This window comes from Falco cherrug, chromosome 6 (assembly GCF_023634085.1).
Source record: "Falco cherrug isolate bFalChe1 chromosome 6, bFalChe1.pri, whole genome shotgun sequence".
Classification (NCBI taxonomy): domain Eukaryota; kingdom Metazoa; phylum Chordata; class Aves; order Falconiformes; family Falconidae; genus Falco; species Falco cherrug.
The window spans coordinates 67,498,509-67,513,610 of NC_073702.1; positions in this window are offsets into that span (position 1 = coordinate 67,498,509).

Below are 15,102 nucleotides of genomic sequence, written 5' to 3' on the forward strand. Positions count from 1 at the left end.
TATCAGAAAGATCCGTTTCTTACATGAAAATTTATGGTGTTTCTTTTAAATTCAAGGATCCAATCTGCGTTTCCCAGCACAAGGAAATCAGAAGTTTTGTCTGTTCTTGAACATAGGCCAGTCTATGCATTTTCTTCAGAAAGCAAATGGACAGGAAAACACTGATTTAAATAATATCCTTTATGTCTGTTGGCATAACACAAAACACTATGCTCCAGACTACTGCTTTGTTTGAAGTTGACTAGCAATATACAACTTTCAAAAGTTCGCTGTGCAGATCTTCCTTTAGACTTCTGGGGAGATTTCTTCAAATTGACATGTTTTAGCCTGTACTTTGCTTAGATTTGTACATTCTTGTATGTGTGTACACCCTTGCGCTACACAGGGAAGTACAGTGGTTGATTATGAATGCTCATCAGGCGACCTGCTTAAGATAGGCATGTGCACAAGTAAACATGTATTCTAGAGGCAGCAGAGACCAGGGCTTGAGTATTTGCCCAGATGTCAGGTGCTGCTGAATTTTAATCTAGGTCTGGCATGGATTTGCTGTGTAGCCTATGGCAAATCACATAATCTTCCTGCCTCACAGTCCCCACCTGTGAAGTGGGGATAATAACACTTACAATTTCCTACCTCACAGGCTGTTTTGAGGATTAATGGATGTCTGAGAAGTACTTTGTATACTGGAAGTCCTGGATTATGGGAAGGTCTTTTGACTGTGTCTGAGTGCAAATTTGGATCATTGTTTTGGACTTTTCAGGAAGAATAAAAGAATAATTTACAAAAAAGAAAAGCCCCATCCTAACAACTCTTTAGGTTCAAAAGCCATTGTTCCGTCAGTGTCTAAGTTTCCTTGCGTGGGAAGATCTGGTACACAAGATCTACTGCTGGCATCAACAAGTGGCCTCACTAGAGGAACATACTAAATTCTTCCCTTTGTGCTGCAGTTGCCCCTGTATTGAGCCTTGGTGTTACCTAGGCCTATGACAATTACTGAGAAAGGACATGACTTTTGAGAAGGTACAGTCCTGACACACTGGCTAGGTTACCAGAAGAAAAGGGAGCAAGAGCGCCAGAAGGTCCACCAGTCAGATAGGAATGCAAAAGGGAAACAGAGCCTATTCTTTAGCACCATTTCATTGCCATGGTGGGAGAAGGCAGGATTGTGCATGGGGAGACCCCAAGGACTCTGAGCTGCCCATGGTTCGGGTAGGGAAGATATGCTTTTGGCTGCTGTGGCAGGCTCTGCAGGCACCAGCGTCGGTGCTGTTGGAAAGCACTCCTGCCTGCTTCGGCATGCCTGCTCTCTCCCCCAGAGTGCACACTGCCTCCTCCATGAACCACTGAAGAAAAAAACCAACCTTCAGAAACAGGGGGATATTCTTAAATCGAGCTGAGCTTACTAAATTAGGGGCAGTGTGCTGATACCTGGAAAGATACGGTTGAAGGCGGGGGTGGCAAGCATGAACCCCTTACACCAGTGTTTCTGCTGAAGTTCCCACATTGTAAAACTAGGACTTCAGCCTGAGTAGGAGTGGTAGAATCTAGTCCTTTACATGGAAAAACAGAGGCCATGATTCTCCATTACCTGCCACCATGCATAGTCACTATTGTCCCTGCAGAGTGGGAGTAACGCACTATCGGTCCGATTGGTACACCCACTTTTCAGTCACTTTGCACAGTCTAAAATGACTATGAAGCAGCATGTAGAAGGCTAGAATTATTGATGGTAAAATCACTAAACGCCCATGTCGTTTTTTCTCATTGTAGCTGTGGAGTGCAAAACCAAACAAAGCCCTCTTAGCACACGAGGTCTGGTCTCATGAAGGCTCGCATTACTGCATACTTCCTAAAGTTGCATATAACAGATTGCTATCTCATCTTCTTTAGTAAGCACTTCTGAATGCAATGGTTAGTTAAAAATGACAGAGCAAAGACAGAAATATGTGACCTATTACTCTAAAGTGTACTCTGCACTAAAAGAAAGGTTTTTTTGGTAACATAGTGGCTAACAAGATTTCAAACAACGCTGACTGTAGACTAGAGCTTGCCAGGGAAAAACACGTTAGCTGGCAGTGACCAAACCTGGGAAGACTTGAGTTCACAGTAACAAACTGAAACTTTTTTGGAGATGTCAAGCTATTTCTATATACATTTATTTGAAAACATTGAAATCTTCTTTGATCATGTGGCACTTAAAGATCAGTAACCAATATGTTATGTAATGCATTTGCTAATCATATTTAATTTGTTAAGCCAGACAAGACTGGTAAGAAATGCCTCCACAGAGAAGATGGCTGGCACAGTTGCTGGGGATTAAGCTGCTTTGTGGTGTCTCTAGATCAGATCCCTCTATGGTCACTCAGTTCTGAAGCAAAAAAAAATCTAATCTGGCATGATTACTTTGCTTACAGTGTAGATTAATTTTTCAGTAATAAAACTAATTTTCTTTCCACATCCCCCATCCCAAACCTGGGAGATACTATCAAATAAATAATAAATCCAGTGAGGATATTTGTCAAAGTCCATTTGTTTCCTCCAGACTTGAAGAATAAAGGCTTATTCTAGACTAAGAAGGTTGGTGAGGGTGGAATATGTTTATCCAAGTTGTGGTCAGTGAATATTTCCTCTGTAACAAGCTGCACCAACAGTACCTCTGGGCATAGACGGACTCTGCAGAAACTGAGAGGTAGCTCAAAGGTAGGCGAAATAATATCCTGCTCATTGCACCACCACGTGTCAAACATTTCATGGTGTTCCATGATACGTCATAAATGTTTTATCTAGCTCTTTTAGCATATCTTTCAATTTAATGAAAAATCATTGCCAAGATTCTTTTAGGTTTTTCAGTTGAAAAAATATTGCTGCTTTTATATAGCTCTTGGCAGGTAAGTGAGACTGGGAAACACAAACACCCTGCAGAATCAACCCAGGGAACACTAACATATCAGGAAGTCTGTGAAGGAATCAGAAAACTTGATGGTCTCAAGGCTGTGGAATCCATGAGAAAGAAGCCCATGCTCGGAGTCCAGTCTTTCTTTCACTGCTTCTTCCTTACAGAAGGGGACATGAGTCAGCAGACAGACAGAAAAACTTGAACCAACTCTCAGTCCTCAGAGTGAAAGAATCTCTGGAAATCAAGGACACAATGGCAGACCATGACTTAACTCACTGTTTCCCTCCCTCTTACAGATATTCACTCGCACTTTTACAAGACAGATTTTCAAGTGAACTTGAGCTTTTGTTTAGGGGAAAAAAAAGTCTTAAAAACAGAGAAAAAGAAACCCAATAAAAGCCCTATCAGAAGCAGATCAGCATCAAACAAATTTAAATCTCCAAATAATATGCCACTTCAAACATCTGGTGCTTGGCAACACTTGGATGACCTGCTGAGAGAACAAGAGGAGAGATGTATTCCTATTTGAAAATCAGCCCTGAACTCAGAAGACAGCCTCAAAAGTGCAAGACCTCCTTCCCTCCCTTCCTCCCTCCCTCCCTCGCTCCCTCGCTCCCTCCCTCCCTCCCTCCCTTCCTTCCTTCCTTCCTTCCTTCCTTCCTTCCTTCCTTCCTTCCTTCCTGCCTTCTTTCGTCTTCTGTCTGCTTGTTTGACTCTCATTCTTAGGAAAGGCAGATGGTGATGTCTTGGAGCTGGCTGTAAATGCTCTGTTAAAACTCATGGACAATAGCGTATCTTCAGGGGTTTAAATTTTGTCTTTGCCTGAGCTGTAACTCCAAGCTAGACAATGTCTCATTCCTGCTGTACTGTCCTGCTTAATCTTCTCCTAGGTTCAAAAGCAGTAAATCAGATTTGGAAACTGGAAAGAAAAGTAAGGCTCAGGATAAAAGGTGAAGAAGGCGCTGAAAGGTGGGTGCTGCAACCCTTCTGTTCCAGACCTCTGACCTGCAGAGTAGACACACAGAGGAGCAGGTGGCTAAAGCTCTTTTTTTTTTCTGTGTAGACTGCTGGGGTGCAACTCCACAGTCATTTTATTCAGCAGCAAGGCTGGCTGCAGCCGATCCCACATGCTCCACAGAGCCCATTTCCTCCAGCTGCTTTCCCTCCTTGTGCCCCAGTTCACTGCAGGGCATTTCAGCAACCTGACTGAGTGAGGTGGCTTCGTAAGCAGCTGTGTCGGCACAACTGAGGGGGTGGCAAGCTGCAACTGGGAGGGTGGAAATAAAGTGTGGGGAGAGCAGGACTCTTGCAAGCCTGTTTTGCTGCCAAAAAAGGTAGATGGAGGACCACACCCCAATGCACTGCAGCACCCCTGGGCACCTTGGCAGGGTGATGCAAAGATCCGGCATGCTGAGCAGGAAGCCACCAAGAGCTGCCTAACAGGCAGCAGTAGCGGCAGGGAGTTATTGGAGGTGCCTGCGCTGCAGAGCAGCGTGTGAGTCAGGGCTGCTAGGGGTGCATACTGTCCACCTGCAGTCCAGCTGGGCCCCCGCAAAACGGCCAGATTGGGCACAATCTTCAAAACACAGCCTCAAGGAGAAAATGATTGCTGCTCTGAGACTCACCTTTCACATTCCGTAGTGGGTAGGACATCAGCCTGGCAAGAGGGAGGCACAGCACCTGTGTCTTCCTCAGCCTTGAGGAGTGATGGAGACTGAACAAGAGTGTATCTGCCTGGTTATCAGACCACTGCTGGAGCAAAGGCAGTGATGTGCCCGCAGTCCTGGTGAAGATGCACAGTTGCATAGCGCAGCTTGTGCAGTTCATTCATTGGAAAGAGAATGTTTAGGGAGCAGCATGCAACCACATATGGTTCCAGCTGTGGAGCCCCATGTTGCAGTCCTTTCATGAGCTGTGTCTGAACCATTCTTAGATACGAGTGATTTCTAGCTCTTTGACTAGGCTGATTTTGCAGGACCATATTGCAAACTGACATTAGGCTGGAGTGCAGTTCTCTGAAATCCTTTTGACATGCTACCTTTCCATTCACACAAGCAAGGAAATGTTGCAGGAGAGTTTGGCAGGGCCATGATCAAGTTTCACAAAAAGTTTGAGCACAACTATTTTTCTCATATACAGTGTTTGGCTCATTGTTTTGCTGTGGTTATTGGTGGTATCACTCCAGTGATTTCAATGAAAGGACTCCTGGGATGAATCTGGCCCACTGAATTAACCTTAAGGAGGCACAGAGGAAACTACCAGCTTAAGGGGGAGTCATTAGTCTTGTTATGAAAGAGTTAACACCCTTTGAAGGATTTCAGGAACACACCCTTTCATTGTCTGTTTGTCTTCTACTCCATAAAGCCTCCTTGCTTAGTTATTCCCTTACTCCCTGGTTTTGTTGCCTAGTGCAGCCCAGCTACAACCAGAAAGGGCAATGCTTTGGCTTGTGGTGGCAGTGTCCCAAATGCAGATGCAGACTTCTCACTTTCCTTTTAGAATCTGCCAATTGTGTTGGCAAACATTTTTCTTAAGCTGCTGTCTGACATGAAAGCAATGAATATTAGTGAGAAAACAAGGGGGACATGTTCCTTTTCTCTCAGGGCTGCCTGAATGGCTTCAGGAGGGTGCAGAAGCAATGGGGTGAACTTGGTTTCTCTCCCTGCCATAGGGACCAAACCAAGAGCACATGAAAGCTGATGAAGAAAACTCGCTTTACTTTGTTTCACTCACCAGCTACCATCACACCTCTTACTGTCGTCACTGCACTTGGTCAGGCTAAGGGGGAAAGAGGAAAGTGCATCTAAAGAGTGTCCCCAGCGGCTGTCAGAGCAGTGTCTGTTCCCAGACTACAGGGGATACCATGCAGTTATAATGCTGCTTTTGAGTCCTTATCCTGCTCGATGCACTGGCGGAGCAAGGCTGGGAAGACTTGGCATAGGCAGATCTAGTTATTTTGCAGGTGGAATTGCACTGTGGGTCCAAAGTGTATTAACACCAATATAACCACAGATCTGCTATAACCAGGGCAACTGCTGCAAAGAATAGCCAAGCAATAACTGTGGGAAGACTAGACATAGCTGAAAGATTCAGGGAAGATCTTGTATGTACAAGGAGCCTCATACTCAAGAAATGTGTCTTCTTTCTTCCAACATATACGACAAAGCATTTGTTCATTCTTATTATCCAGGCGGCCTTTGAAGCAGAAAAGTGCCTGAGGACTTTGTTCCAGGGAGGAGTGTTTAGATGCAATCTGAAAGAGCCATGGAGAGCAGCCCAAGCTCTATCATCGAGGTGGAACTTGTCCAGAGCCCCTTTGGAGCTGGCTACACCCTATTATGCTGCAGTGACTGCTGGGTATGTATCTACCCCTCTGCAGTACGGCTTCTGATACTATTATTAGTAATAGCACCCCAGCAGCTTCAGTCTGAAAAGCTCCAGTTAGAGGTGGGGGCCCTGATGATGTGAGTCACTAGGCAAATACTTATTAAAAGGACAGGCCCTGCTTTCCATCTGGTTTAGGCTAGGCTAATTCTAGACTGCTCAGAGACACCACCTAGTCCCTGTGATAGCCCTACTAGCTGGTTTATCTGGCTTTGCTGTTCTTCTGGCCCAGATGTTTAAGTACACTTAGATACTTAACTGCCTTTGGCATTAGATAGGTTCCTAAAATAATTTTTAAAATCTGCCTATTTGCTCCTGTGAGCTTGCAAAAATATTTTACTCAGAAAATGGAGTAAAAAAAGAACACCCAAAAGATGTCCTTTGGGTAAAACACAGCAGTCTGTTGCAATAACCATAAATCAACTCACTACAGCAGTCAGTCACTTGTTTGTCTTCATCACTACAGGTTTTTTTAAAACCCTGTAAGCAAAGCAATGAAGCACTTTCAGACATATTTGATAAGAAGATGCAACATATTAGAAACAAAGCCTCTGTGAGAAAGGTGTATTCATGTCTCATGCTCTGTAATAGGCTACATGAGAACTAAACACAAGGAGTAGCTAGTAGAAGTAGAAAGTGGGCTTCTGGAGTTTTACATGTAGATAGACAAGAAATTGCAAAGGCTCAAACAACACACCTTTGATGCTGCTAAAGACACTTCTCTGCAAAAGCAGGGACTGCAGCACCTCTCCTATGACAAAAGGCTGAGAGAGCTGGGACTGTTCAGCCTGGAGAAGAAAAGCTCAGGGGATCTTATCAGTGTGTACAAATACCTGAAGGAAGGGTATAAAGAAGATGGGGCCAGGCTCTTTTCAGTGGTGCCCAGTGACAGGACCAGAGGCAGCGGGCACAAACTGAAACATGGGAGGCTCTGCCTGAACATCAGGAAACACTTTGCGACTGTTAGGATAACTGAGTCCTGACACAGGTTGTCCAGAGGGGCCATGGAGTCTTGGAGAATATCTTGGAGATATTCAAAAGCCACCTGGACATGGTACTGGGCAACCTGCTTTAGGTGACCCTGCCTGAGCAAGGAGTTGGACCAGATGACCTCCAGAGGTCCCTTACAACCTCAACCATTCTGGGATTCTGTGAAAAGCCTGTAGCCATCATTTGATTTTGAAGCATTTGGAATATCTCATACACCTATCGGATAAGGAAGTGGGGAAAAAAGAGTCCTTTTAATGTATTTCCAGGAATGCTGTAATTGTCCACGTTTCTTAACAAGACACACAAAAGCCTTTGATGGCCACAAGGCCCATTGAATCCAATGGCTACTTGGGCCAGTGTCCAGAAAGAGACCATCTATGCTGACCTCTGCACTCTTTAGCAGACAAGGTACATGAAGAAACACAAACCCTGGAATCACTTCAGTTCTGCTTCCCAGTGGAAACAATTCCTCTTGGCACACACATTACCTCAGTTTTGCAGCACAGCTCTTTTGCAGCTAGTGGTTGAATGGGTGTCACTCTCAGGGGCAGGAGCCAAACAAACTATGGTTCTGCATCTGTGTTTATAATTTTTGGAAGAGCCATATGTGGAATGTATGTGAAAATGATGTAATCTGGCATGGTAGAACCACTTTTTCTTGGGGGTGGGGGGCGGGAAGAAAAGGAAAGAAAAAATAGTTGCTGGATGTTAACATATGTTGGCCTGTGCCATTCCTACTGATGACATTAAAAGAGACTAGGATCTTTTAATCAAAACTGATTGTCTTTCTCTTTATTCCATTACTGATGTGTCTATTATTTAATTATTGGAGGCCTGCACACACACAAATCCCAAATCCCATGACATAAAGAAAGCTTTAAAGTCACTTTTGCTAAGGCAGAAAGAATCACATGTCAAATAGAGGACTAGCAGCCTGTTCATTAAGTAATCATAACTGACTCTGTTTCTTGCTGTCTTCTTCAAATGTTATTATGCGCCTGCATTCACTGAGCCCTGTGATGTAAATGTGCTTTGCATGCATCCACACACTTGATCATAATGAAAGTGAGTCCCAGATTTTTATGAGCATCCTGAGAGCCTGGCTGTGACCGACCATGCAGTCTAACAACGGTACTTGTTTCCAACACAGTCCTAGTGCTGGACCTTTGCCTGGAAGATACATGCAAGCAGCTTTTTTTTTTTTTTTTTTTTTTTTTAACTGAGTAAATGTAAGAAAACTGATGTTAATTTAATGTTAGAGAAAATAGGAAATTGAAAAGTTAGAGTTCCTGAAGCAGTCTTCTTTTGTCCATGTTGTGCACTGAAAGCCTATCCTAGTCCCATCGTTCATTGTTTTTGTTTTTGAAAGAACACCATAAAAAGAGGAGACAGGATACAATGTAATGTTTTTAAAACCCTAGACTTTAAATTGCCTCTTTTCAGAAGTTACAGTGCGCCCTCACTCTCCATCAGAATTGATTATTAAGGCACAGGGCAGAGAAGGATTTGTGTCAGTTCTCTGTGGAGTTTGTACAACAAGGCATAATACCAAACTCACCCAGGGCCAAGCACCCTCAAACTGATCCCATGCCTTTTACCCAGCTCCCTTTGGCAGCTCTCCAGGAAAAATGCCACCAGAATTTGATGCTGTCTTTCCCCTGTCTCAGGGTAGCACTGCAAGTAACAGTGCTACCAACGTTGCTTTGCTTTGGTTTGTGGGGTTAAAAACTGTGCTGCAATGGCACATCTGTCACAGTGCTAAGTACCTGACAACAGAGGTTAGACACAAATTGGTCCATGTGCCTTCTTAAGCTAATTTGGCTCATCATAACCCAGAGATTTGCATTTAATAGTCTTGAATATTTATAGAGAAGGGGAGAGGAGGAGGAGAATGATTTTGTTCAGGCACAGAGATGATAACTAAATAATTTAGTAATTTCTGTAGCTCATTAGAGGAAGCAGGACATTGAAAGATTGCTTTTCTCCCCACATATAGCAAGAATCTAGAGGATGAAGCATAAAAACACTTTGTACCTTTAAACATTTGAGACCTTCTTAGGTTGGGAGTAATTGCCCTCTGGAATTGTCCCTGCGAGAAATGCTGGGAGCCAACATACCTGGTGTGGACTATGTTCTTAGCTTTTACACAGCTGAAGTTAGCTAAAGCTACTCTTCTCCAAATGTATTTTTTTCATAACAGGTGTTTCACACAGGGAGTAAAGTACAAGGGCAATATTTTCACATCATTCCTCCTTCAGGCCATAGTAAGATGCACTTCATTAAATCAGCCAAGTCTTTACACATCTTTTGTGGGCATTAGAAAAGAAGACAATTTACCACAGGTTGATTCCTCTCCTCTCCTCTACTCCCATAGCACTCAGCTCTGCATTACCTACATAAAACACCAAGGTCCAACAACAGAGGTGCTTGGGCTACAGGAACGGGAGGAGGTTCATCTCACCAAAATTTGAATGTGTCCAAGGGTATGAATACTGGTTGCGCTGGTATGGAAAGCAAAACTTTCCATGGAAATTCAGAGTCAGCTTACCCTGATTTGACCGAATAGGGATATGTACAGTGTAGGGAATTACATTTCGGCTAGAGATTCTTAGTGAGAGAGACAGAGAGAAACGGGCACTTTTAGGGCATAATTCACCTGCTATTTTAGATGGACGTTTTAAAAAAAGAGGAGAGAAGGAGCCAGGTATATAGCAATATTTTCCTTGTGTACTTTCCCAGCTAACACTGGTCTACAGCTCAGGTATTCCTTGTGAGATCCTTTGGTCCCAGAGCTAGAGATCCTTCCTATGTGGCTGGTTTCTCAAGTAGGTTTGTTTGAGCATGATGTACTACACCCATTGTCTGCTTTTCAGTTACACCTGGTTTATCATGTCATTTATGACAGTAGAAACAGAGCCTTTTAATTTTTAGTCTACAAAAGGACAAATAGTCTTCCTACACAGGGAAAAGAAGCATTACTGCTGTGCTGATATGCAATCTTAGTTTCAAATGCTGAAACAACTTCAGTTTCTCATAAAGGAAGACTGTCAGTCTCTGCATGTATGTTCTTGTGGCACATTTCCAGCGGGAAGACAACACATCAAAACATCGTTGTTCCGACATGCTCTGACTTCTTCTAGACCTTCTTCAAGTTTAGACTATTTTGTACTGAGAGGGAGTTTTTAATTGTAGGACACTCGATGGTCTTCCTGGAAAATCTCCTGGAGAAATAAGGGTTTGAGTACTATAATAACATACACATACAAGACTGACACAGCTGGGATGCACTGTATCAGCTGCACATGCACCACACAGATGGCTGACACATGCTTAGCAAGTATGTCAGGTTCCTGTGCATCAGGTGATCCGCTGTGACTGCATGTGCTGGAGGTTTGATGCCCATGAGGAGGGTCAGGTTCCTTGTGCATTGACCTGTCAATGAACAGGGGATGTTTGTCTGAGCCTTCCAGGCAACAAGAGGGCAGCAGGGGTTGCTTGGCTGCTTTGGGACCTCTGCAGAAAACGTGAAATTTCTTCATCCTCGCAGACAAAATTCCAAAGTGAGAAGGAGGATAAGCCCGTGCCCAAGCTTTGCCCAGTCAGCCTGCAAGGAGGGAGCCTGGGCTGCCTTGTCCTGTTTATCTGTTACCTGCCCTGGGACAGTGTATGAGTGTGGGGTATTGGCACATGCCTGGATGCATCCCATATGTGTCCTGCCCTCCTAGAATGGGAGTGAGGCTGATGCTGTATGTCCAGCAATACCTTTGATCCCTGATGGGATGTGGGATGGGCAGCAATTACTGAGTTCTCACCTCCCATAAGACTCAGCTTGTCTGGTTATGGAGAGAGGAGGTCTTTCAGGTGCAATCTGTCCCTCAACAGACACTTAGTCTTTCTGGGTTAGCTTGCAGTACAGGAGGGAAAAAAAAAAAAGAAGGGAAAAGTAAGAAAATTAACCGTAACACCTCAAAAGAGAAATTTTGGCTGGCAGGAAGCCCAGGTAAACAAAATTGTCTCTGAGACTTAGCTGTACCCTATGCCTGGTACTTCACTGGTGCAGAGATTGGGAGTTATCTCCTCATTGGAGCAAGACTGAAAGTTTTCTGTGTTTGCAGCAGTGTTCCATGACAGTGGTAGAGATAAAAATCATAAAAGCATCTCAAGATGTGAGATCAAGGACTTCTAAAAAAGCTACTTTGTGTTTTAGCAAAAGCACAAACCACTGTGCCTGGTTTTGTACAATACAGCAAAGACCTCTGGATTCTGGATTGGAGTTACATGTAATAAAAATGGACGTGGCTTTTTTTGATGCTTTAGTGAGAAGACATTGTTTTAACCTAGATAACTGTCTGGGTCACCATGTACTTTGAATTCACCACCATTTATTTTTAAATCAGGGGAAGCTGCTTGACTTATGAGAAAAGGACTTTGCAGCATCTCTAGAGTTACTCAGCCACCTCTGAAGAGCATGGGGCCCTCACACTGGACATGTAGAAGGAAGAAGGAATTTAAGATGAATCTCTTTATTAGAAGAGAGCAACAGGCTTTATAGTTTGATAGCTTCCAACAGGAATCTGTTGGGATTGTCAAGGTCAATGTTTGGTTTGGAGTAATCCCATTAATTGTTAAGAGGTTTTCTGTTATGAACTCACAACAGGATATATCGTATGAGGGTTTTTTGGTAAAGCTTGCAATTAGGTGAATAATGGTGCTGGAAGGTTAAGTAGGTAATAAGACTGTGAAAACGTATTAAGACCTTTTTCCCCTTTATTACGATCATGAAATAGAATACTCAAAAGCTGCAGTTGTGCAGCTTCATGGAAGGGTGCACAAGTAGGTATGACATCGAATAAAAACAAACCCAAAATCCTGACTGATAAACGAAGCCTGTTTTCTCATTCAGTTGCCTATAATTGTAAACATCTGCAATGCTGGATGTTTTTGCTGTTTGGAGGCTTTGCTGAGAAAACATGGCTTTGAAAATCAAAACAGAGAGCACAGCTATGCCATCAAGTTAGGTCATTTTATGGCTTTTGACAGTATGGTGCAATTTTAAAATTTTGATTTTAATTTATTTTATTTTTTGCAATTAGAAAGGATATAAGCATATTGAAAGTATTACACAATGAATTTACTAAGAGCATTAGTACTTCAGGAGGGGCAATTCTTTTCTTCTTGTTCAGAGAGAAATTGGGATATGATGCCTTCTGCTATGAGTAAGAGTAAAAGTTACCTAACAAAAACTGTCCTTAAGCTTAAATGCCAAAGGCAAAGAGGCTGACAACACACCCGATCTGCTGCTCCTCTTTTAAGGTGGAAGATGCGTGTCCTCCTTTCATGAAACTCAGAAGGATGTAGCCAAAATTCCCTCTGTATCACAGTAGATATAGCTTCAGGGTGTTTTTCAGTGCTCTGCATTTCATATTCTGGTCCCTCCATTGAATGGGAGAGTAATAAATTCTATCACAAAATTGACATTTAGTTTGTCAACATTTTGCTATATTCAGGAGAAATCTGCCTTTTTGACCTAAAAAGCAATTAGTGTAGAACTGGAAGAAATGTTTGAGCCATTCATACACCGTGAGCCACATTCCTGGGTACCACCCAGGGGCCGCAGTCTCCCTGCTTCTGCAGAGCCTCTGCTCCCTGTGGTTAACCCGAACCCATTGCATGGAGGGGCTTAGCCCAGTGGAGGTTTCAGGTTTGCCTCCACACAGCAAAGCTAGCAAAAGCCAGCTGCTCTCTGAGTCCACCACAGGAATGCCACCTATGTATATCACTGCCCCCTCTAAGGATCACAAAGTATTTAGCAGTGGAGGAAGATGAGAAATAGCCTTCCTGTCCTCAAAGAGGTTTTGAAATTTCTACATTTTTTCCTTGCCTAACCCATGACAAAAAGATGTCCTCTTGGAAGGAAGCTCAGGAGGATAATCAGGAAAATGTGCATCAAGGCAAGACATTTCATCAAGCAAGATAGACATTTCATTAAAGTGAAGTTGAAAAGATGGCTTCAAAATTTTTTACTTTAAACTTCATTCTTTAGTGTAAAATTCTACACTGAGAGCGATTTCTAAGTGGAAAATAAATACCTCATTATGCAAATGTTAAAATGGAAAGCTTTTTTCAACTTTTGAAAAAAACTTCTTTGTTCAGCAGGCCAATTCTTCTGTGCAAAGAGATTAAAAATAAATATTTTTCTGATTAAAAAATACCCAAAACCCTTTAAAGGGAAATTGCCTGTTCAGTGCTATCTGTGTACACAGTAAGGAGATGAAATCTTGCAAGCATTTGTGAAAAACCTTGGTATGACTCTTAAGAGTGGCTTAGATGGATACAAAGCAAAAAGAGTCCAATGGCCTGGTTTTGTGATGAGCTGAATGTCTGGGAGGCAAGTGTAAAATAGTATCATGGCATAAATTTGGAAATTTAGAAGTTATTCTAAATACACAATATCAGCAAAATATTTTAGATTTGAAAAATGAGCTGGAAAAATCACATAGAGGGAAGTCAAAATGTTTTTGCTGAACTCTAAAATTTAAAATCTCCAGTGTTATTGTGCTACTTCTGCTATGGTTATTTTAAAAACATTTCAGTCTCAGTTGGAAGAAGTGCTGGCTACATCCCAGTGCCACAGCAGCCATAGATAATCATGCCTTGTCCAAGGGCAAAATACATCATCCCGCTACCAGAACTGAAATCATAGACTAGCAGCTTTGGTTTCATAATTTGCTGCCCAAGGTATTACAAAACACCATTTTATATAAATTTCAAAAGGTGCAATAAGAAAATCAGAAATATCAACAGTCTTATACAGCTTCATAGAAAATATCATTGTGGGCTTTTGGAATATGTACACTTGACAGGTGAGAGCAACAGCAATGATACAGTTGAGGCTTGGGGGTGAACCTTCACCACACACAGGTGAGGTTTTACTGCGCACCTGATTCTCTCCTGAACAAGCTTGTCTGCCATGCTAAAATTGCAGAGCCCAAGTCCTGCTCCCGGCTTTGTCCTCTGCCACTGTTTCTCCAGCTGGAAGATAAAGTTTGACTTCGTGGAGTGGTTTGAGTGATGCTTCGAGAATCAAACAACCCTAAACCAGCTTTGGCTTTGAAAGCTATGTCAGTGACCCTGGACTTCACTTTAGACAATGTTTTCTGTTTAATTTTGTTTCTTGTTAGTGCAGCGGAAAAGACAAGGCCAGCACTGGCAGGAGTGTCACATTGGACAAGTAGATGTCCATGAAGTGCACAGAGTGCCTTGAAAAACAGCGCATTTTGAAGGCCAGATAAATGTATGTAGAACAGTTTGATGTACATCGACTGACTCAGCCTCTGAATTATTCACTGCCATGTGGTGCAGTGCTATGTGCACAGGCTATGTGTTGCTCTTACAGAGTTAAAACATATGAAGTAGTAATTATCAGAATCTAATTAAGTATGTGAAAATGAGCAGCTATCATTTTCTTCTCTATACTTTCTCCAATACGCAATGCTCACTAATTTGCATGTGCCAAAATTAAGGCCTAGTAGATGGAAGCAACCAGCATTTCATAGCTCTCCATCTGTTTTAATAAGCCTGTCCTAAGACGTGATGTATACGTGGCCCCCAAGTCCCGATGTCTCCTCACACAGGTAAAAGGGTGCTGCAGACATTGGCAGCAGCCTTTGGGTTGCCACAGTACAACTGGATGGCCCGGCCAGACGGCCTGGCCTCTGTTGGCTAGCCACCAGCCCTGAGGGGAAGAGCGTAAGAATATTTTGGCAGAGCCGCCATTAGGCACATAAGGGCCCCCGGCAGAGGCTGAGGCACGGGTAAGGGCACCCTTGCCC